The sequence below is a fragment of the Mesoplodon mirus genome, assembly GCF_964341445.2.
Source record: "Mesoplodon mirus genome assembly, chromosome: 4".
Classification (NCBI taxonomy): Eukaryota; Metazoa; Chordata; class Mammalia; order Artiodactyla; family Ziphiidae; genus Mesoplodon; species Mesoplodon mirus.
Window position 1 is genome coordinate 42,445,997 of NC_138979.1, and position 25,020 is coordinate 42,471,016.

The window sequence follows — 25,020 nt, forward strand, 5'->3', positions numbered from 1 at the left end:
CCATTGTATATTCTTGCCTCCTTTATCAAAAATAAGGTGACCATATGTGTATGGTTTGATCTCTGGGCTTTCTATCCTGTTCCATTGATCTATATTTCTGTTTTTGTGCCAGTACCATACTGTCTTGCCTATTGTAGCTTTGTAGTATTGTCTGGAGTCAGGGAGCCTGATTCCTCCAGCTCTGTTTTTCTTCTCAAGATTGCTTTGGCTGTTCAGGGTCTTTTGTGTTTCCATACATATTGTGAAATTTTTTGTTCCAGTTCTCTGAAAAATGCCATTGGTGGTTTAATAGGGATTTCATTGAATCTGTAGATTGCTTTGGTTAGTATAGTCATTTTCACAATGCTGATTCTTCCAATCCAAGAACATGGTATATCTCTCTATCTGTTTGTGTCATCTTTGATTTCTTTCATCAGTGTCTTATAGTTTGTTGAGTAAACGTCTTTTGTCTCCTTAGGTAGGTTTATTCCTAGGTATTTTATTCTTTTTGTTGCAGTGGTAAATGGGAATGTTTCCTTAATTTCTCTTTCAGATTTTTCATCTTTAGTGTATAGGAATGAAAGAGATATCTGGACATTAATTTTGTATCCTGCAACCTTACCAGATTCATTGATTAACTCTAGTAGGTTTCTGGTAGCATCTTTAGGCTTCTCTGTGTCTAGTATCATGTCATCTGCAAACAGTGGGAGCTTAACTTCTTCTTTTCCGATTCGGATTCCTTTTATTTCTTTTTCTTCTCTGGTTTCTGTAGCTAAAAATTCAAAAAGTGTGTTGAATAATAGTGGTGAGAGTGGGCAACCTTGTCTTGCTCCTGATCTTGGTGGAAATGGTTTCAGTTTTTCACCATTGAGAACGATGTTGGCTGTGGGTTTGTAATATATGGCCTTTACTATATTGAGGAAAGTTCCCTCTATGCCTATTTTCTGCAGAGTTTTTATCATAAATGGGTGCTTAATATTGTGAAAAGCATTTCTGCATCTATTGAGATGACCATATGGTTTTTATCCTTCAGTTTTTTAATAAGGTGTATCACATTGATTTGCATGTATTGAAGAATCCTTGCATCCCTGGGATAAACCCCACTTGATCTTGTTGTATGATCCTTTTAATGCACTGTTGGATTCTGTTTGCTATTATTTTGCTTTGGATTTTTGCATCTATGTTCATCAGTGATATTGGCCTGTAGTTTTCTTTCTTTGTGACATCTGTGTCTAGTATTGGTTTAAGGGAGATGGTGGTCTAATAGAATAAGTTTGGGAGAGTTCCTCCCTCTGCTATATTTTCGAACAGTTTGAGAAGGATAGGTGTTAACTCTTCTCTAAATGTTTGATAGAATTTGCCTGTGAAACCATCTGGTCCTGGGCTTTTGTTTGTTGGAAGATTTTTAATCACAGTCTCAATTTCAGTGCTTGGGATTGGTTTGTTAATTTATAGTTTCTATTTCTTCCTGGTTCAGTCTTGGAAGGTTGTGCTTTTCTAAGAATTTGTCCATTTCTTCCAGATTGTCCATTTTATTGGCATATAGTTGCTTGCAGTAATCTCTCATGATCCTTTGTATTTCTACAGTGTCATTTGTTACTTCTCCTTTTTCATTTGTAATTCTATTGATTTGAGTCTTCTCCCTTTTTTTCTTGATAAGTCTGACTAATGGTCTATCAATTTTGTTTATCTTCTCAGAGAACCAGCTTTTAGTTTTTTTGATCTTTGCTGTTGTTTCCATCATTTCTTCTTCATTTATTTCTGATCTGATCTTTATGATTTCTTTCCTCTGCTGACTTTGGGTTTTTTTTTTTCCCTTCTTTCTCTAATTGCTTTAGGTGTAAGTTTAGTTTGTTTATTTGAGATGTTTCTTGTTTCTTTTTTTTTTTTTTTTTTTTTTTTTTCTTTTTGCGGTACGCGGGCCTCTCACTGTTGTGGCCTCTCCCGTTGCGGAGCACAGGCTCCGGACGCGCAGGCCCAGCGGCCATGGCTCACGGGCCCAGCCGCTCCGCGGCATATGGGATCCTCCCAGACCGGGGCACGAACCCGTATCCCCTGCATCGGCAGGCGGACTCTCAACCACTGCGCCACCAGGGAGGCCCTCTTGTTTCTTGAGGTAGGATTTTATTGCTATAAACTTCCCTCTTAGAACTGCTTTTGCTGCATCCCCTAGCTTTTGGGTCTTCATGTTTTCATTGTCATTTCTTTCTAGGTATTTTTTTATTTCCTCTTTGATTTCTTCAGTGAAGTCTTGGTTATTAAGTAGTGTATTGTTTAGCGTCCATGTGTTTGTACTTTTTTACAGATTTTTTCCTGTAATTGATATCTCGTCTGATAGCATTGTTGTCGGAAAAGATACTTGATACAATTTCAATTTTCTTAAATTTACCAAGGCTTGATTTGTGACCGAAGACATGATCTATCCTGGAGAATGTTCCACGAGCACTTGAGAAAAAGTGTATTCTGTTGTTTTTGGATGGAATGTCCTGTAACTATCTATCAAGTCCATATTGTTTAATGTATCATTTAAAGCTTGTGTTTCCTTATTTATTTTCCTTTTGGATGATCTGTTCATTGGTGAAAGAGGGGTGCTAAAGTCCCCTAGTATGATTGTGTTATTGTCGATTTCCCCTTTTATGGCTGTTAGCATTTGCCTTATGTATTGAGGTGCTCCTATGTTGGGTGCATAAATATGTACAATTGTTATATCTTCTTCTTGGATTGATCCCTTGATCTTTATGTAGTGTCCTTCTTTGTCTCCTGTAATAGTCTTTATTTTAAAGTCTGTTTTGTCTGATATGAGAATTGCTACTCTAGCTTTCTTTTGGTTTCCATTTGCATGGAATATCTTATTCCAACCCCTCACTTTCAGTCTGTATGTGTCTCTAGGTCTGAAGTGGGTCTCTTGTAGACGGCATATATACCAGTCATGTTTTTGGATCCATTCAGCCAGTCTATGTCTTTTTGTTGGAGCATTTAATCCATTTACATTTAAGGTAATTATTGATATGTATGTTCTTATTACCATTTTCTTAATTGTTTTGGGTTTGTTATTGTAGGCCTGGTCCTTCTCTTATGTTTCCTGCCTAGAGAAGTTCCTTTAGCATTTGTTGTAAAGCTGGTTTGGTGGTGCTGAATCCTCTTAGCTTTTGCTTGTCGGCAAAGGTTTTAATTTCTCCGTCAAATCTGAATGAGATCTTTGCTGGGTCGAGTAATCTTGGTTGTAGCTTTTCCCCTTTCATCACTTTAAATATTTCCTGCCAGTCCCTTCTGCTTGCACAGTTTCTGCTGAAAGATCACCAGTTAACCTATGGGGATTCCCTTGTATGTTATTTGTTGTTTTTCCCTTGCTGCTTTTAATATTTTTTCTTTGTATTTAATTTTTGATAGTTTGATTAATATATGTTTTGGCATGTTTACCCTTGGGTTTATCTTGTATGGGACTCTCTGCACTTCCTGGCCTTGATTAATGATTTCCTTTCCCATATTAGGGAAGTTTTCAACTATAAGCTCTTCAAATATTTTCTCAGTCTCCTTCTTTTTCTCTTCTACTTCTGGGACCCCTATATTCGAATGTTGGTGTGTTTAATGTTGTCCCAGAGGTGTCTCAGATTGTCCTCAATTCTTTTCATTCTTTTTTCTTTATTCTGCTCTGTGGTAGTTATTTCCACTATTTTATCTTCCAGGTCATGTATCCATTCTTCTGCCTCAGTTATTCTGCTATTATTTCCTTCTAGAGAATTTTTAATTCCATTTATTGTGTTGTTCATCATTGTTTGTTTGCTCTTTAGTTCTTCTAGGTCCTTGTTAAACTTTTCTTGTATATTCTCCATTCCAGTTCCAAGATTTGGGATCATCTTTATTATCATTACTCTGAATTCTTTTTCAGGTAGACTGCCTATTTCTTCTACATTTTCTGGTCTGGTGGTTTTTTTTTCTTGCCCCTTCATCTGCTGTGTGTTTCTCTGTCTTCTCATTTGACTTGGAGACTGTGTTTGGGGTCTCCTTTTCACAGGCTGCAGATTCGTAGTTCCCGTTGTTTTTGATGTCTGCCCCTAGCGGCTAAGGTTGGTTCATTGGGTTGTGTAGGCTTTCTGGTGGAGGGGACTGGTGCCTGAGTTCTGGTGGGTGTGTCTGAATGTTGTCTTTCTGTTGGACAGGTCCTCATCCGGTGGTGTGTTTTAGGGGTGTCTGTGGCCTTATTATGATTTTAGGCAGCCTCTCTGCTAATGGGTGGGCCTGCATTCCTGTCTTGCCAGTTGTTTTGCATGGGATGTCCAGCATTGGATCTTGCTGGTCTCTGAGTGGAGCTGGGTCTTAGCATTGAGATGGATATCTCTGGGAGAGCTTTTGCTGTTTGATATTACAAGGTGCCAGAGGTCTCTGGTAGACCAATGTCCTGAACTCAGCTCTCCCAGCTCAGAGGCACAGGCCTGACACCCGGCCGGAGCATCGAGACCCTGTCAGCCACATGGCTGGGGGTGAGAGCAAGAGGTAGCTTTGGTACATCTCAGAGACCACCAATGAGATTCACTGACCATTTTCTCTCCAGAAGTGAAGAAAACAAAATTCAGTCTTTGGCTAGTCAGCCACGTTGGTAGCCAGCCTCCAAGATGGCCCTAATTATCCCCTAATTATCTCCCAGTCTTCATTGTACCTGTGTGGCTCCTTGCACTTGAAAAGGGTTGACTATTTAACTAATAAGAAATTGCAGAAATGACAAAATGCAGCTTCCAAAGTTATAAAAGTCACTGCAGCTTCTGCTTTGGTTTCTGCTAGATCACTCATCCTGGGGTAAGCCAGCTGCCATGTCATGAGGACACTCAAGCAGCCCTAAGGAGAGATCCATGTGGCAAGGAACTGAGGCCTCTTACCTACAGCCACGTGAGTGAGTCATCTCAGAAGTCAAAAGATTTAATTTTATTTATTTTTGGTTCATTGGGTCTTCGTTGCTGCACAGGGTTACTCTAGTTGTGTCAAGCAGGGGTTACTCATCTTTGTGGTGCACGGCCTTCTCCTTGCGGTGATTTCTCTTGTTGTGGAGTATGGGCTCTAGGTGCATGGGCTTCAGTAGTTGTGTCATGCAGGCTCAATAGTTGTTGCCTGCAGTCTCTAGAGCGCAGGCTCAGTAGTTGTGGCGCACGGGCTTAGTTGCTCTGCAGCATGTGGGATCTTCCCAGACAAGGGAATGAACCACTGTCCCCTGCATTGGCAGGCAAATTCTTACCCACTGTGCCACCAGGGAAGTCCAGTGTGCTCTTTTTTAAACCTAGTCGGTTTTCATTATTTTCTATCTTAACGATTCTCTATTAAATAAAAAATAATAATACTCCTTTATACCCCTCCTCTTTGAGGATTATATATGAAGAAGTACGTCTTATTTATTAATCTCAAATTTTCACCTTACTTTTAAGAAGTAATCACAATGTCAAGTATTTAATACCTTTCACTTCCCCCTTGAAAAGCATGGATATTAAAGTGCTAATATAATTACCTTCCCTAGTCTATCTTTTTAACTTTTTGTTATGTATAAAAACAACTGAAAACATGCATGGTTTTAGGGAAATGACAAATTTCAGAAAATTCAGAATCTGAATACACTCTATACATAGCTTCTAGATAAAGACACAGAAAATTGCCAGATACTCAGATGCCCCCTGGTCCCATTCTAGTGACTCCCCTTATGGTTTAGTATTGTTCTTGTATCTAACAAAAGGATCAAGTTACCTGTATTTTGTATTTTATATAAATGTTATGGCACAGTAAACTCACTTTTGGATTGGGCTTTTCTATTTTATGTTGCTTGTGAATATGCCTATATGGTTGCCTGTTGTTGTGATCATGCATTGCCACTGTTGCATAGGATTCCATAGTGTAAATATTTAACTATTAATTAATTTATTCCAATGTGTATTACAATATGAGTGATTTTCAGTTTGTGCCTATTGAGAATAGCACTGGTATATAAATTCTAGAACTTGAGCTTTGGTGGTGTATATATAAATTATTGTTCAGTATACATGTAGTAGTAAGATTTTCGAGTCATAGCTTTCATGTGTTTATCTTTTTAGATATTTATAAATATTTTCAAAACATTTTTGTATGATTTTTCATCCTCAGCAGCAGTGAGTGAGATTCAAGGATTATACACATTCTTGTTAAACTTGATAATACCTGTCATTTTCATTTGAACTTTCTGGTTGGTGAGTGATAATTCCAGGTATCACTTTTTTGCATTTAACTGACTACTAAGAAGCCAAACATCTTTTGATATGTTTACTTAACATTCTGTACTCTCTTTTTTGAAATATCTTTTGGTATATTTTCTCCATTTTTGCTATTACATTATCTTCTTATTGAAGACTTTTTTTTAACATCTGAAGACTTCTTATTTAGGAGTTTTTAATATATGCTTGCTATGAATTCTTCTCTCTTTCTGTCTCTCCTTCTGTCTCTCCTTCTCTTTAGATGAGTGTCAGTTTTTAATGTTAATAACATCTAATTTGTTATTTTCCTCTTTATTTAGTCTTATTTCTATTTATTTATGTAGTCTTCTTGTCTGTAGCAGAACACATTATGTATTCTAAACCACAAATATGTTTTCATTTCTTCAATAAATCTAATTATTAAGCTTTAAATTTAACTTAAATTTCTAAACTAAATATGTTGTATCATAGTGAGTATTAATTTTTCTATGACAGCTGAAAGGTTACACTTATTCAGAAAATGTTGTATTCAGCTTTCTTTTCATTTGCTCCTACTTCTCATTGATTCACAGATGTAAACATCAGTTCATCCATGGATCTGACTTTTCTCTGATTTCTCATGGTCATTCTCACTAATTCATCTTGCCTCCTGAAATCTTTAGCAATCCCATTATTCCACAGAAGCAAAAACCTTCCTTGGGCCTTTTTCCTCAGAAGATTGATTATTCCCACATTTTAAATGGGAGATTGCAATAAGTTAGGAGAAAATGCCACAAGGGTCTCTTATTTTTTTTTTCACACCTTGTATCAGCCTCTGCTTGCACTGTATGTTCAAAGATTTTTGTACAACACATTGATGGAAGTTGCCAGTTGTTTCTCTCCTTGGGGCAAAAGACAGATTTATTACCTGACAAATAAAATAAAGACAGTGTCTTGCTCTGTTCAGATGTTGGACAGGATTGCTTGCATCCTAATTTAAAAGTTTCAGGTGACTGAAGCTTAAGATTCCTAAGCTTTAATCCATACTTGCACCATGCACAGCACCCAACAGGACTGCTTTTCATAACCCCATGAGACTTTTGTGTGCAAGTGGAACAGATAAAAATATAAAACTCTTGCTGTCTTTTTGTGTCATAAAAATGATTTTTTGTCTCATTTAAAATATTTTTTTCTAAAATCCAAAAACGTGTCAGGCTAAAACATTGGAATTTCAAATATGGTAAAATTTAAAACCCTTCAAATTTCTTTCTAGTTTTGTTGATGATGGGATGCTGTGAGAGATATGACTTCATTAAACACAATAGGTAAGATTCCTTCATAGGCCTGATTGGGGAATATGAAAATAATCCCCGGAAAAATCTGGACATTTTCTAGTTCTCAAATATTGGTTAAGATGGTAGAAAATGCCCTTCATTGTCCTATATGTGAATGCAGATCAATTGTGAGAGGTGGGGATAAAACAAGCAGCCTAAATATCCTTTATGTTTGTTGTACTACTAGTAGAAAGAGGAAGGGTCAACATGTCACCATGGTTGATATAGCAAATAAGCTGCTTGAAACTACACAGAAATGTACCTGCTTGTATTTTCTGTGCAGTTACCCTCTCTTTTGGTGTGCCCTGATACCTCCCTCAACTTATGTACCAACTCCAGCAGCATTAAGCAGAAATCCAAAGAAATCTATTCTTTGGAATTATGAGGAAGGGAAGACTCGAAAATTTTATAGCATGACCTATACAAGTCTGCACGTCACCATCCTTATCTATGTCATGCCATTCATGGAGGGTCAGTAGGTTCAGGGGATTCTGGAAGCACCAAGGTCTGTGGGGTTAATCACAGCTGCATTCATAGGCAGTAAAAGAGAAGGGCCTTATCTTGGTCACTTTCTCAATGCTAGTAGCTACAAAAAGAAGAGGGCAGCAGACATGTTAGGGAGAAGAGCCAACATTAAATGAAATGTCCTAATTACTCTAGGCAACATTTCATGATAGCCTCCCATAGCTCCTCAAATCCCTACATACTTGCACAAGGGATAGTGTAATATTACTGGAGCGTGTGACTCCAGATTAACATTATTTTTGTTGAAAAAATAAAAATAGTTTCAAGTGATAGGGTTTGAAAAGGGTTCACAGTGAGAGGGAAACTATTGTAACAATGTGGAACGAACCCTTTGGATGGATTCATCATGTTTTTGTTGTTGGTTTTTTTTTTTTTTTTTGCTGCTTCAGAATCTGTAGTAGAGATTGGTGTGTTTCATGATGCATTCCCGCTTCTTATAAGTTTTAGATGGAATACCTCATTAGGAAGAAGTGCACGTAAGGAAGGTTAGTGAGTCAAACTCCTCTGCCCTCTGTCAGCAGTGGGTGCAAAGGGATTTAGACCAAGTGCTTTCATCCTTTGATGTGCACAGTTTTCACTATATGAATGATGTTTTGTTTGTTTGCAGGTCAGGAGCCTTGGTCTCAATATCCGTGTTTAAAAAGTGTTATCACATGTCTGCCAGAAAGAATTGCTGATGATACTGGAAAAAAATGAGAGTTATCATTAACAGTTAAGAGTTTTGTAGCAACATGGATGGACCTAGAGATTGTTATATTGAGTGAAGCAAGTCAGACACAGTAAGACAGATATCATAGGATATTGCGTATATGAGGAATCTAAAAAGAAAAAAAAGGTACAAATGAACTTATTACACAACAGAAATAGAGTCATGGATATAGAAAACAAACTTATTGTTACCAGGGGATAAGTGGGGAAGGGATAAATTGGTAGATTGGGACTGACATATACACACTAGTATATATAAATTGGTAGATTGGGACTGACATATACACACTAGTATATATAAAATAGATAAGTATTGATAAAGACCTGCTTCATAGCACAGGGAACTCTACTCAATGGTCTGTACTGGCGTATGTGGGAAAAGAATCTTAAAAAAAACAACAAGGATTTTAGGATTATATAATAAATATAAATGTGCAAACCTTTAACATGAAAGGAAAAATCAGGTAACTCTGTGGTCCCTGTTATGGTGTAAACATTTTGTACCTCTAATTTTAAAATTTTGAAGCCTAGCTCCCATGTTGTGGTATTAGGAGATGGGGCTTTTGGGAGGTGATTAGGTCATGTGGCCAGAGACCTCAAACATGGGATAAGTGACCTAATAAATGTAGCACACAGAAGATCTTATGCCCATTACATGATTTCATTGCCGAGCAAAAACACCCACATTATGAACCAGAAATTGGTCCCTGACCAGACACTAAGTCAGCTAGCAACTTGTTCTTCTTTTTATAATTAATTAATTAATTAATTAATTTTTTGGCTGTATTGGGTCTTTGTTGTGGTGTGCGTTCTTCTCATTGGGTGGCTTCTCTTGTTGTGGAGCATGGGCTCTAGGTGTGTGGGTTTTAGTAGTTGTGGCACACAGGCTCAGTATTTGTGGCCTGTGGGCTCTAGAGCACAGGCTCAGTATTTGTGGTACACGGGCTTAGTTGTTCCATGGCATGTGCGATCTTCCCGGACCAGCACTCGAACCCATGTCCCCTTTATTGGTAGGCAGATTCTTAACCACTGCACCACCAGGGAAGCCCCTGGTAACTGGTTCTTGAACTTTTCAGCCTCAGCAATTATGAGAAAACAAAAATATTCTGTTGTTTATAAAATGCCAAGTGTCTCGTATTTTGTTTTAGCAGTCAAAGAGCTGGTTGAGGAGAAATATCTCCTGATATTCCTGTGAGCTAGAAGACATATCAAGAGAAACCTTTAAATCTCAAAAGAAAAGAGAAAATGGGCAGGAAAGAAATCAACAGAACAGAGTAATCAATAATTGTGGAACAATGAAAATGCTGTGACCTATACATAATGGGTATAGCAGGAGGAGAAGAAAGATAACAAAGAACAGAAAATATTTTTAAAAAATGACTGAGAATCTCCCCAAATGAATGTCTGACACTAAATCCACAACATCCAAACTTAGAGGAACATATGAATAGTAAAGAAAACTGACCAATATCTCTCAGGAACATCAATGCAAAAATCCTCAACAAAATATTAACAAATCGAATCCAACAATATTTTGAGAGAATTTTATATCATGAATGAGAGGGAATAATCCCAGGTATGCAAGGCTGGTTCAACATTCTAAAATCAAAGAAGTATATCCATCATATCAACACCCTAAAGACAATCATTAGCATATCAATAGATTCAGAAGACCTTTGAAAAAATCTAACACCCGTTCTTCATAAAAACTCTCAGTTAAAGAAATAGACTGGAGCTTTCTCAAGTTGATAACAAAGATCTACAGGAAACTTTTATCTTACATCATGATTAATGGTCAAAAACATGAAGCTTTTCCACTAAGTTCAGGTAAAATCAAAGTTGTCCCTTTTCATGACTCCTTTTCCATATTTTACTCCAAGTCCTTGCTAATGCAATAAGGCACGAAAATAAATAAAACAAATACAGATTGGGTAGAAAAAAATGAAAGCAGCCTAAATAAAATGTGGACCAATATACTTTATGGACAGCTCACCAAAGAAAATAGACACTATGCATATAATATACAGAAGAATAATCCAGATTACATGCTGCCATGAAAAAGCAAATTAAAAATACAATTACATACCACTGTGTAATACTTAGAATGGCTAAAATGTGAACAATGACAATAACACATTCTGTAGGGGATCTGGAACAATAGAAAATGTCATTTGTTATTGGTGGAAGTGAAAAATAATACAGCTACTTTGGTAGTCTGATTGACACTTGCTATAATATTGAACATTCCATTACTGTACAATCCGGCAAGTGTTCTCATGGATATTTACTGAAAGTAATTTAAAACATACTTCCAGATGAAAACCTGCATATGGATATTTATAGCATCTAATTCAATATTGCCAAAACGTGAATGAAACTAAGGTGTCCTCCAATAGGTGAATGAAATGATATAGTATTAATATATTCTGGGAATGGGATAATATTGAGCACTAAAAAAGTAAGCTATCAAGCCATAAAAATATATGGGAATTCTTTTTTTCTTTTGAAATATAGGTGATTTTCTTTATTTTGTAATTTAAATTTTATTGGAGTATAGTTGATTTACAATGTTGTGTTCATTTCAGCTGCACAGCAAGTGATTCAGTTATACATATGTGTATATTCATTCTTTTTCAGTTTCTTTTCTGATAAAGGTACTCCCAGAATATTGAGTAGAGTTCCCTGTGCTATACAGTAGGTCCTTGTTGCTTATCTATGTTATATAGAGTAGTATTCGTATGTTTACCCCAAGTTCCTGATTTATCCCTACCCCCCACCTTTCCCCTTTGGTAACCATAAGTTTGTTTTCCAAGTCTGTGAGTCTGCCTTTGTTTTGTAAGTTAGTTCATTTGTATCAGTTTTTAGGTTACACCTAGAAGTGATATCATACATTATTTGTCTTACTGTGTCTGACTTACTTCACTTAGTACAATCATCTCTAGGTCCATCCATGTTACTGCAATGACATTATTTTCTTCTATTTTATGGCTGAGTCATATTCCATAACATATATATATATATATATGTATCACATATTCTTTACCTATATTCATATGTTGATGGACATTTTGGTTGCTTCCATGTCTTAGCTATTGTAAAGAGTGTTGCAGTGAACATTGGGGAAGATGTGTCTTTTCGATTTATGCTTTCCTCTAGATATGCGTACAGGAGTGAACTTGCTGGATCATCTGGTAGCACTATTTTATTTTATTTTCTTTGATTTCATTTCAATTTCAATTTTTTTGGAGCATAGTTGATTTACAATGTTGTGTTACTTTCTGCTGCACAAGAGAGGGAAGCAGTTGTACATATATCCAATCCTTTTTGGATTCCTTTCCCATACAGGTCATTACAGAGTTTTGAGTAGAGTTCCCTGTGCTATACAGTAGACCGTTATTTGTTATCTCTTTTATATATAGTGGTATGTATATGTCAATCCCAATTTCCAGTTTATCCCTCCTGCCTCCCCTTACTCTGGTAAACACCATTCTGTGCTCCATAGTGGCTGTTACCAATTGGCATTCCCACCAGTAGTGTAGTATTGGTGGCGCAGGGGTTAAGAATCCACCTGCCAGTGCAGCGGACACAGGTTCGAGCCATGGCCCAGGAAGATCCCACACACCGCAGAGCAACTAAGCCCGTGCACCACAACTACTGAGTCAGCACTCTAGAGCCCACGAGCCACAACTACTGAGCTCACGTGCCATAACTACTGAAGCCTGTGTGCCTAGAGCCTGTACTCCACAACAAGAGAAGCCACCGCAAACAGTAGGCTGCGTACCACAACGATGAGTAGCTCCCGCTTGCTGCAACTATAGAAAAGCCGCACGCAGCAACGAAGACCCAATGCAGATTAAAAAAAATAATAATAAGTAGTAGGTTTCTCTTTTTTCCACACCCTCTGAAGCATTTCTTGTTTCTAGACATTGTGAGGATGGCTATTCTGAGTGGTTCCAGGTGATACTTCTTTGTACATCTAATTTGCATTTGTCTAACATAAAGCAATGGTGAGCATCTTCATATGTGCTTTTTTTTTTGAACAGTGTGAGTAAAATTTACCCCTTGAAAAAGGGTTAGTGAAAGGTTGCCTTGTTTTGAAGTCTATTTCGATGACCTACCCCAAGACATTTTTTTTTTTTTTTTTTTTTTTTTGCGGTACGCGGGCCTCTCACTGTTGTGGCCTCTCTGGACATGCAGGCTCTGGACGTGCAGGCTCAGCAGCAATGACTCACGGGCCTAGCCGCTCCACAGCATGTGGGATCTTCCTGGACTGGGGCATGACCCCTTGTCCCCTGCATTGGCAGGTGGACTCTCAACCATTGCACCACCAGGGAAGCCCCACCAAGACATTTTTTGAGGGCTGTTGTCATTTACAGCTCCCCAGGCATTGTGAATATGAAGTGCCTATAAGGTCCAGTTTTAGAATTGTTGTTATGGGAAACAGAAGGCGGCAGGATCTCTACTGTCCCTCTCTGGTTACTGATACAACCTTAGATGTAGGGAAAGTCCTGTTCCTGGGTTTTAAATTAGAGTGGAATGTGCCTGACCAAACGTGTAAGGGCTTCTGTCCCATTCCTTCTTCCCCCTTACTCTTCATCCCCCGAACAAGTATAAACCCCTGCAAAATCACCTGTTGAGGGTGCTGTCTTGTGGAGTGGGATGACCCTAACGAAGGAGCCGGGAGGTCGGAACCCAAACACGAGGATATATTGAGACCAGGTGATTTTTCAAATGTCATCCAGCCCAGAGAGTCCACCGTCCTTTGGGTGTCAGAGGGTTGGCTTAGTAGTATGAGGGCACACTTAGATCTGGTGGTTGTGACCCCTTGCAGAGGGGACCAGGTACTACATGTTCAAGGGGGGCGAACTAGCTGGCATATCCTCCCGAGGTCCTCAGGCCCACAGCAGTCCAGCCTTGGGACCAAATTGGGTCTGTGTCCAGGGGTGTGACACTAGCACATTTAGTCGTGTCCGGAGTGACTTAAAGGAATTTAATTTTAAATTTATAATAGAGTATAGTTGATTTACCATGTTGTGTTCGTTTTTGATATACACCAACATGATTCATTTATACAGAGATGACTATATATCCGTTTTAGAATTATTTCCCCATTGAGGTTACTAAAGGGTGTTGAGAAGAGTTCCAAGTGCTCTACAGCAGGTCCATGTTGATTACAAGTCTTCTCTCTGTAAATATGTATATACTAACTCCAACCTCATGATTTATGCCTCCAACACACCTTTCCAGTTTGGTAACCATAAGTTTGTGTTCTACGTCTGGGACTCTGTTTCTGTGTTGTAAGATAGTACCTTTGTATCAATTGTTAGATTCCACTGATAAGTAATATCATATGATATTTATCATTGTCTGATTTATGACACTTAGTATGAATGAATCTAGGTCCTTCCAAGTGGCTGCAAATGGCCTTATTTCATTCATTTCATGGCTGAGTAATATCCCATTGTACATATGTACCGTAATTTCTTTATCCAGTCTTCCATCCAAGGACGTTTAGGTAGCTTCCAAGTAGAGGCTCTTGTAAACAGGGCTGCATAAATTTTGGAGTGCCTGGGTCCTGTCAATTTAGGTTTTTTCCAAGATACAGGCCCAGGAGTGGAAGCGCCATATGCTCTGAAGCTCTGTTTTTTAGATTTTTAAGAAATCACCACCCACTTCTCCAGAGTGGCTGTTAGAAATTTACATTCCCACCATCAGCTTGTCAGGGTTCCCTTTTCTCCACGCCCTGTCCTGCATTTCAGGTTTTACACTTTGTGAGCTTGGCCATTCTGACTGGTGCGGAGTGATACCTCTTTGTAGTATTAATTTACATTGCCCGCCTGTTTTGTTGGCCAAAAATGGAGTAAGCGTTGCTCCTGAATATATTAAGGAATAACGCATACGGCCTTTTTGGCAAACTGCATCATTGGCAATGTTCAGCAGCTTTGCATGTGCTTTAATGGTGAGTGCAAACTACCTCTTGAAATCCCTTTCCTGCAATTCTGCCTTGCTTATAAGGCCTTTCCGAATACTTGGCTCAAGAAATGATTCCATTAGAGGTGTCAGTTACAACCCTGCATGTTTGTGAATTGCAGTGCCCCTGAGCACCAGTTTTCAACTTCTTTAGGGAAGCAGCCACAAAGGGGCAGGATTTCTACAGACCCATTCTGGTTACTGGGGCACCTGAAGGATAGGGAAATTCTTCTTCCAGATTAGGAAACTAGAGTGGCATATGCCTGTCCAAACATCTAGGACTTGTGCCTCATTCCATCCCCCATTCCCCTTCTTCACACGGAAAATTCCAAGCTGTGCAAAACCGGCTGTTGAGTGTGCTGCCTTCCCAAAGTGGGGAGACTCTAAGGAAAGGAGCTGGGGAACCCGAATACCAGGAGAAGTGGAGATGAGGTGACTTTTCCAAACTCTTCCCGAACAGACGGTGTACCATCCTCTGGATGTCCCATTCATGTTTTAGCTGTAGGAAGGGTCCCCTGCACCTGGAGATATGGGACCCATGGAATGGGGGCCAGGCAGTAGTACTCTAAAAGTGCTGCATTTGCTGTCCCATCCTCACCAAGCCTCTCAGACCCACGAGTGTAGAGCCTTAGGTCCCATACAGCTGTGTGTCTAGATGTGTTCATTCCAGGTTGCATCACAGCCCTTGAACAAATTTTATAATGATTTCTCTCTCTGTCTCACTGTCTTTTTTTTGTTATTGTTATTTAATTTTATAAGGGGGTATAGCTGATTTTCAGTACTGTGTTTCTTCCTGCTCTACATCTATCCACTTGATTCACTTAAAGAGAGACATCAATAAATTCTTTTACAGATTCTTACCAGTCTTATATATCCTTTTTCAGTGACAACAGTGTGCTGAGTCCAGCTCTTTGAGCTATACAGTAGGTCCTGTCGATTACCTATTTTGTTTATGGAACCATATCTATGCCAATTCCAACCACCTGGTTTATGCATCACCCCACCCCACATTTCTCTTTAGCAGCCATAAGTGTGTTTTCTAAATGTGTGACTGTTTCTGTTTTGTAGTTGAGTTCATGTGTAGCCATTTTTAGATACTATCTATAAGTGATACCTTATGATAAGTCTCTTTTTATGTCTGACTTATGTCACTTAGAATGATCGTACCTCAGTCTCCACGAGTTGCTGCAACTGGCCTTATTTCATTGATTTATTTGCTCAGGAATATTCCATGGTACATAAGTACCACATCTTTTTTATCCATTTTTTCTTCCAAGGACATGTAAGCTGTACCCAAGTCGAGGCATTTCTAAACAGAGCAGCAATAAAAGTAGAGATGCCTGTGTCCTGTCGATTTTTGGTTTTCCCAAGATACACGCCTAAGAGTGGAAGTGCCGTATGCGCTGAAGCTCTGTTTTTTAGATGTTTCAGGAAACACCATACACTTCTCCAGAGTGGCCGTTGACTATATACATTCCCCACATCAGCGTAAAAAGGCTCCCTTTTCTCAATGACCTGTGCTGCCTTTCTGGTTTTACACTTTTCCAGGATGGCCCCTTTGACAAATGCGAAGTGAGACTTCTTTGCAGTGCTGATTTGCATTTCGCGCTTGTTTGGATGGCCAAAAAGGGCATATGCGTTTTTCCTGAATATATTTATTTTTATAATGGGGTTTAGCTGATTTCCACTGCTGTGTTTATGCCGCTTTACACCCACTTGATTCACTGACAGACAGGTATCAATAAATACTTTTTAAGATTCTGACTAGTAAGATATATTCTTCTGTGGTGAATAGGGTGTGTTGAGTCCAGTTCATTGAGCAATGAGTAGGTCTTCACTATTACATATTTGGTTTATGGAACGGTATCTGTGCTAATTTCCAACTCTGGTTTTATGCATCACCCCACCTCACCTTTCCCCTTAAGCAGGCATAAGTGTGTTTTCTAAATGTGTGACTCTGTTCTGTTTTGTAATTCAGTTCATGTGTAGCGATTTTTTATTCCCTCTATAAGTGATATTTTGTGATGTTTCTTTTTCTGTGTGACTTATTTCACTTAGAGTCATCATACCTAAATCCACTCATTCTGCTGCTACTAGCCTTATGACATTGAGTTAATGGCTGAGTGATATTCCATTGTACATAAGTACCACAATGCATTATCCATTTTTCTCTTTCCTGGGATATTTAAGGTGTACCGAAGTCGAGGTTCTTGTAAACAGAGCAGCCCTAAACTTTGGGGTGCCTGTGTCTTCTTGATTTTTAGTTTTCACAAGATACATGCCTATGAGTGGAAGTACCCTATGCTCTGTAGCTGTGTTTATTAGATGTTCTAGGAAATACCATACACTTCTCCAGAGTGGCTGTTGGCGATTTACATCCCGCCCATCAGCATAACAAGGCTCCCTGTTCTCCATGGCCTGTCCTGCATTTCTGATTCTTACAATTTTTTAGGACGACACTTTTGACTGGTGGGAACTGAGACTTCTTCGTAGTGCTGATTTGCATTGCCCGCTTTCTTGGTTGGCCAAAAAGGGCGTATGCATTTTTTCCTGAATATATTCAGGTAAAAACGCATACGCCCTTTTTGACCAAGTGCATCATTGTCGAAGTTCTGCCGCTTTTCATGTGCTTTAAAGGCGACTCCAGTCTACCTCGTGAAATCTGTTTCCTGCAATTCTGCCTTGCTTTCAAATGCTCTTCGTTGCCTTCCCTCAATATATTTTGGGATGGTAGTTGTCCTTTATAACTCTGCAGGTTTGTGAATTGCAGTGCCCCTGAGCTCCATTTTTCAACTTGCTTTTTTGTGAGCTGGCCGCAAAACCTCAGGATTGCTTCAGGCCCTATTCTGGTTCCGGGGCGGCAGGCTGAGGCTTTGGTTAATTCTTCTTTCTGATAGAAAATTAGAGTGACACGTGCCCGTCCAAACACCTACAGCTAGTCTCTCGTTGGTTCTCCCTCTTCCCGTTCATCCTCAGCACAAATTGCAAACTGTGCGAAACAGGAGGTTAAAGGCAGTGAGCCTCCATGTGGGGACACTGTTAGTAAAGCGGCTGGAATGATGAACCCGAGCACCAGGAGAGGAAAAATGAGGTGCGTTTTAGAAACCTTTCCCGATCCCACGCTGTACCATCCTCTGGGTTTCCCATGCATGTTTTAGCTGTTGGAAGATTCCCTTAAACCTGGAGAGTTGAGACACATGGGATGGGTAGCATGCAGTATTGCTTTAAAGGGTCTGCATTTGCTCACCCAAACTCACCAATCCTCTCAGCCCCAAGTGTCCAGCCTTATGTCTCATCCAGCTGTGGGTGTAGCTGTGGTCAATCCAGGTTGCATCACAGCCCCTGAATGAATTTTGTAAGAATTTCTCTCTCTTTCGCTTTCGTTGTGTCTTGTTTTTGAAGTTTATTTTTATAATGGGGTTGAGCTGATTTTCACTGCTGTGTTTATGCCGCTCTGCCCACTCTTGATTCACTTATGGACACATATCAATACATAGGTTTTAAGATTCTCACTAGCCAGATATATTCCTCTTCGGTGAATAGGGGGTGTTGAGTCCAGTTCATTGAGCAAGGAGTAGGTCTTGTCTATTACATATTTGGTTTATGGAATGGTATCTGTACTAATTTCAAACTCTGGTTTTATGCATCACCCCACCTCACTTTTCCCCTTAAGCAGGCATAAGTGTGTTTTCTAAGTGTGTGACTCTGTTCTGTTTTGTAATTCATGAATGTAATTCATGTGTAGCCATGTTTACATTCCCTCTATAAGTGATATCTTATGATAAGTTTCATTTTCTGTGTGACTTATTTCACTTAGAATCCACTCATTATGTTGTTACTGGCCTTATGATATTGACTTCATGGCTGAGTGATATTCCATTGTACATAAGTAGCACAACTTCTTTATCCATTTTTCTCTTTCCTGGGATATTTAAGGTGTACCGAAGTCGAGGTTCTTGTAAACAGAGCAGCCCTAAACATTGGGGTGGCTGTGTCTTGTTTGATTTTTAGTTTTCCCAAGATATACGCCCTTGAGTGGAAGTGCCCTATGCTCTGTAGCTCTGTTTTTTAGATGTTTTAGGAAACACCATACACTTCTCCAGGGTGGCTGTTGGCAATTTACATCCCTCCCATCAGTGTAACAAGGCTCCCTGTTCTCCATGGCCTGTCCTGCCTTTCTGGTTTTTACACTTTTTTCGGATGACCCTTTTGACCAGTGTGAAGTGAGACTTTTTTGTAGTGCTGATGGCATTTCGTGCTTGTTTGGTTGGCCAAAAAGAGGGTCTGTGTTTTTTCGTAAATATATTCAGGAAAAACGCATACGCCCTTTTTGGCCAACTGCATCACTGGCGAAGTTCTGCCGCTTTTCATGTGCTTTAAAGGCGACTCCAATCTACGTCTTGAAAACTATTTCCTGAAATTCTGCCTTGCTTTCAAATCCTTTTCATTGCTTTACCTCAATATATTTTTGGAAGATCGTTATCATTTATAACCCTGCAGGCTTGTGAGTTGCATTGCTCCTGAGCTCCATTTTTCACCTCGATTTTTGTGAGCTGGCCGCAAAACCGCAGGATTGCTTCAGACCCTATTCTGGTTCTGGGGCGGCAGGCTGAGCCTTTGGTTAATTTTTCTCCCTGATGGGAAATTAGAGTGACATATGCCTGTCCAAACACCTAGAGCTGGTCTTTCATTGGTTCCCCCTCTTCCCGTTCATCCTCCGGACAAGTTGCTAACTGAACGAAACAGGAGGTTAAAGGTGCTGAATCTGCAAGTCGGGAGCTTGTTTGGAAAGATGCTGCAGGGGTGAACCCGTGCACCCGGAGATGAGGAGATGAGATGCCTTTTCCAAGCTCTTCCCGATCAAATGGTGTACCATCTTCTGGGTGTCGGAGGCATATTTTAGCTGTAGGAAGGGTCCCGTGCATGTAAGGAGAACACCAGGGATTTTTCCAAATCAGTATCTCCCCGAACCCCAAACTGGGAAATTTTTAAGCTACGTGTACATGTATGTTCATTAAGGGCCTTGGGCAGTAGGCAGAGTCCGAGCTTTAGATGATTGAAATCTTCAGGGTCAGAAGCGCTCACCATCGGCCTCCTTTACGTTACATTTTAACTGTCGTTGATAGATGATGTCGATAAAAATATCTATTGTTTTTCAGATTATTTCCCCTTATAGGTTATTACAAAATAGTGAATGTTGTTCCCTGTGTTATACAGAAGTTCCTTGTTGGTGATCTATTTTATACATAGCAGTGTGTATGTGTTAATCCTAAACTCTTAATTTTTCCCTCTTCCCGCGTTTCCCCTTTGGTAATAATACGTTATAAGATTTTATACTTCTCAGAAATGGGGGAGCCGAAGGAGTGGTATCATTTTCAATTGAAAAGCATTCAAAACAAGATTGAAGCTTCAGCCAAGATTATTAGACGTACATCGTTGGAAAGAAATCACGTCATTTCTCTAATGTTGACCTGACAAATAAGACAAACCCCTTCACTGAACTTGCTTATAATAAATTGATGGAAATATTAAATGGAAGTGTTAGAAACATCTTATTTTACCTGAGTCTTATACACTGCTCTATGTTAATTACAGTTTGGCTCACACGTCTGTTCACTGAAGTTACAATGTTCTCAATTTCTGTTACTGATCTTCTCGAGTGGGCCCCAACAGGGGTCCCCCTGCTCAGGGTCACTGGAGCCAAAAGAACGAGACTGAGTTCGGTTCAGAAGCAAAGGAACACTTTATATTTTGATCAGAGAATGGAGAGGTGAGAGCGTGCGCTCCCCCGCGGGCTGTGGGCCAGGCTGCTGTGTAGGGATCCCATCAGCATCAGCGGGGGGGAGGGGGCGGAGCTCTCGAGGGCCGGGTTGGCTGGAGCTCAGGCTCTATGTCTCGGAGTCTGCACGGGGGCCCCGCGAGCTAAGGTATGTGCCCAGCCATTTTGCACTTGGAAATCGGGTCTGAAGTCCCGGGTGTGGGACCTCTGCATTTGGAAACCTAGGAGCAAGTGAAATTAGACAAAGCACAAAGGAAAAAAAGGTTAGACTTTATTTCCCAGATTCTATTTTTATCTCCCAGGAATTTTTCATGGGCTTTGCCGGTGACAAACGCCTCCTCTGCCTTTTGTCCCGTTCCTCATTCTTGGGGTGCTGAGGGTGCAGACCCCTCTTCTGTAAATGCTTCGTGCTGAGTTGGGAGTCCTCATACACGGTGGGAGGGAGGGGCAGAACTTCTCCCCAGCAGCCTCCAGGTGAGGTTGATTGTCCCCAGGCCTCCTGCCTCACTGCTTGTCCGCCTGAGCACCAGCATTGGAAGTGTTATAGGTTCTAATGACCTTTAAGGGTCCATGAAAGAGACGCGCAGAGACGCTGGGGGGGCCGGTTTTACCCCGCCCCACAGTTATTTGGCCACCTTAGGCTGACGGTTTCTGCCAGCCTAGATGCTCTGACCAGTAGTCTGTGCTTTCTTCAATTAGGCCACTGAATTAACGTACAAACAGCACCAGGTGTCAGAGCCCTGCCTGCTCAACTCCCAGAGAGTCCAGGGTCGGTGGTGATCCAGGACCATGACGGCCACTGAGTCAACGGCCTTTCAAAGTAGCCAGGAGTCCAGCCGGTCTCATTGGCCGCCATCACCGCAGTGTCTGTAGGCTTTTCTATGGTGACACCGTTATTTACGGTTCCCCCACCAAGCTTATTAGCTCCGCTCTGGGTGCAGTAAGTCCTTCAAGCAGTAGTCTGCATTTTGGGGCACACTCTTGCTGTTTTCTGAGAGAAGCTCCAGGTCAAGTGATAGTCACACGAGTCATCATGGGGTGCCTGTTGCCCCCGATTGTCTCACTGGAGGTTGGAGTTGGAGGGCCTCCACTCTCAAGGTCTGTGTGCCTACGGAGTGATCCCTGCAACTTCAGGGCATGTGGGTGGTTAGGATCACCACGTGGGGTCCTTCTCCCTTAGGAGGGAGCTGGCCTTGTGGGCTGCTGATTTCCAGGTTTTTAGATACCCCCAGTATCCTGGCCAGATGGCGCGGCTGGCCAAGCCCTTTGTGACCGTAGTTTCTCCTACCTGAAGGGCATTCTTGCGTTGTTCCATTTCAAGTGGTCCCAGTTTTTGTGCTCATACTCCAAGGGCGATTCACCTTCGACCGGGAATGTAAAGGTCAAAGGGTTTAGCTAAATTAGGGAGGTCCAGGGCAAGGATCTGAATTGACTGCTCTTTCCATTCTTGAAAGGATGCTTCTGGATTCTATTCAAAAGGATCATCATCTTTTCCTTTCAGTGTTTCATATAGAGGCCCAGCTATTAGACTGTAGTTAGGGATCCAGATGCAGCAAACCCCGGCCTCCCCAGGAACCCCTAAGCTGTCTTCTAGTTTTAGAAGGGGTAAGGCTGCACATGGCTTCTTCCCTTTCCTGGGATGGGCTTCTCCGACCTTCTGTGAGAATGAAGCCCAGGCAGGTCACCTTAGTCTGTGATATTTGAGGCTTTTTGTTGGACACCTACTATCCTTTATTGGCTAGGTAGTTCAGAGACCTCCTTAGTAGGGCTGGCAGTCAGAATGTCATCTGCATATTGAAGGAGGGTTCCCTTCTCCAGAGGTAGAACTGTTAGGTCTTTAGCTAACATTTCCCCAAAGATGGTGTGGGAGTTTTTGAACCCTTGGGGCAGGACGGCCCAGCACTATTGTTTTTGTTGTATGTTGAGTCCTGCCACTCACAAGCCAAAATTTCTTGTGACTCTGGGACTAATGGGATACAGAAGAAGGCATCATTGAAGTCTAATACAGAATACCATGTCCTGGTGGATGGTAGAATGACCAGCAGGGTGTTGGAATTAGGAACTACTGAATGTATATCCTCAGTGGATTCACTGAGTGTCCTGACGTCCTTTACCAGGTCCCCAGCAGCCCACGGGGCTCTCGTGGTCAGGCCCCTCCCAGGATACGTAGCTCCCCTGAGCAGGTACCCAGCATCCCACGGGGCCCTCGTGGTCAGGCCCTTCCCTGTATATGGAGCCCCCCTGGGCAGGTACCCCGGCAGGGCTGGGCACACAGGAACTGTGCACATAGCCCTCCCTGCAGAGCACCCCCAGCTCACCTGTCAGTTAGAGCTGACCCAGAGCACCTCAGAGCAGGACTTGAACTAACAAACAGCACCTCTGACAGGTCTGTGACCCTGGGCTTCACTCTGTGCGGCCTCCCTCTGCCTGGTCTTCCTGAGGCTTCCACTGCAGCCGGGGCACCAGGCCTCTGTCTCTACCCACCACCTCTCCTCTCCCTGACTCCTGGGTTCCACTCATTAGGAGAGCGTCTTCTTGAAGTTGTCTCCCACTCATGAGCCAGATAAAATGATTAGAAAACAAGCCAGAGCTGCAGCCCCTTGTCTATCCTGACCCTCAGGACCCTGCACCTGTTCCTTGGACCTGGCCGGTGCAGCAAGGCCCATTTTCTGCAACTGTGAGCCCCTGAGGGGCGAGGATTGGCTGACCTGGGCAGCCTGACCCAGCCGGCCAGCCCTCCCCAGGTGTGCCTGGGTTGAGGTCAATATAAACACCGCTCCAGGCAGCAAGAGCCCTTGCAGCTGTGCCTGACGCCATATTCTCTGCCCCGTCAGCAGTCTCGGGGCTGTGCTGGTGGGAGGGAGTGAGGGGCCACGGCTTTGTGGGTGGCCCGGTGTGAGTGGGGCTCTGCTGGGCTTTCTGCAGGAGTTGCCGGGCTGCCACCTGCTAAACAAGAGGATGTGTCACCCATACTTGCCGCTGGAATTTCTCCCTGGGCAGAGGTGAGGAAGGAAAAAAACAGTGGGGGCCGGGACAGGATGGGTACCTCAGGCAGGGAAATGGAAAGCTTCGAGAAGAATGCCCGGGGCTAGGACCATCCTGGCTGACCTGCAGGCACCAAGTTGGCCTCCGTGCTGTCGCTGGTGTGGCTCCACGGCCCTTCCTCTAGGATTTCAAGTCCTTGTACACATTCAGGTGTTTTACCTGGGAAGGGTGGGAACAGTTCAGCAGCACCTGGTCTGGGGCTCAGCTCACGTTTACTCACAGACGCCTCGGCACTGTCCCCCAGCTTTGCAATGAGGACACTCCTTGCAGGCAGGCTGCTGGCTGCATGGGAGACAATTCCCCACCTCTGACCAACTTCAGAATTGTTTACCACTGGAGCAAGTGCCCTGATAGGGTTTTCCTCTGTATGACTGGTGGGTTCTGTTTTTTTTTTTTTTCCTTTTTTTCTTTTTTTGGTTCAAGGTAGGTATTATTCCCTTTTTTGTATTTATAGATGTAAGTATAGAAATAATTCATTCACATAAATACATCTAAGGCAAGGGAATAACTTTTTCTTTCTGTTTTATTGTTTTTTAATATTTGAATTTTATTTATTATACAGCAGGTTCTTATTAGTTATCTATTTAAAACATATTAGTGAATATATGTCAATCCCAGTCTCCTAATTCATCCCACACCCCCAGCCACTTTTCCCCCTTAGTGTCCATACGTTTGTTCTCTACATCTGTGTCTCTATTTCTGCCCTGCAAACCGGTTCATCTGTACCATTTTTCTCGGTTCCACATAAATGTGTTAATATACGATATTTGTTTTTCTCTTCCTGAATTATTTCAGTCTGTATGACAGTTTCTATATACATACATGTCTCTACAAATGACCCAATTTTGCTCCTTTTTATGGCTGAGTAATATTCCATTTGTATATATGTACCACATCTTCTTTATCCATTCGTCTGTCTATGGACATTTAGGTTGCTTCCATGACCTGGCTATTGTGAATAGTGCTGCAATGAACATTGTGGTGAATGTGTCTTTTTGAATTATGGTGTTCTCTGGGTATATGCAGTATTGCTGGGTCATATGGTATCTCTAGTTTTAGTTTTTTAAGGAACCTCCATACTGTTCTCCATAGTGACTGTATCAATTTACATTGCCACCAACAGTGCAAGAGGGTTCCCTTTTCTCCACACCCTCTCCAGCATTTGTTGTTTGTAGATTTTCTGATGATGCCCATTCTAACAGGTGTGAGGTGATACCTCATTGTAGTTTTGATTTGCATTTCTCTAATAATTAGTGATGTTGAGCAGCTTTTCATGTGCTTCTTGGCCATCAGTATGTCTTCTTTGGAGAAATGTCTATTAAGGTCTTCTGCCCATTTTTGGATGAGGTTTTTGTTGTTTTAATATTGAGCTGCATGAGCTGTTTATATATTTTGGAGATTATTCCTTTGTCCATTGATTCATTTGCAAATATTTTCTCCCATTCTGAGGGTTGCCTTTTTGTCTTTTTTATGTTTTCCTTTGCTGTGCAAAAGC

The 25,020-nt window shown here is 41.3% G+C and overlaps 1 long non-coding RNA gene across 5 annotated transcripts in view; it reads left to right on the forward strand.

Annotated features, from left to right (window-relative positions):
- Nucleotides 1–25,020, forward strand: part of LOC309803607 — a 111,374-nt gene that overhangs the window by 33,352 nt on the left and 53,002 nt on the right. For 4 of the 5 annotated variants that reach the window (XR_014293971.1, XR_014293972.1, XR_014293974.1 and 1 more), the window contains exon 2: nt 4,759–4,867. This is a non-coding gene — a long non-coding RNA (uncharacterized lncRNA). The remainder of the gene's footprint in view (nt 1–4,758; nt 4,868–25,020) is intronic. The other variant, XR_014293973.1, reaches the window with a different exon arrangement.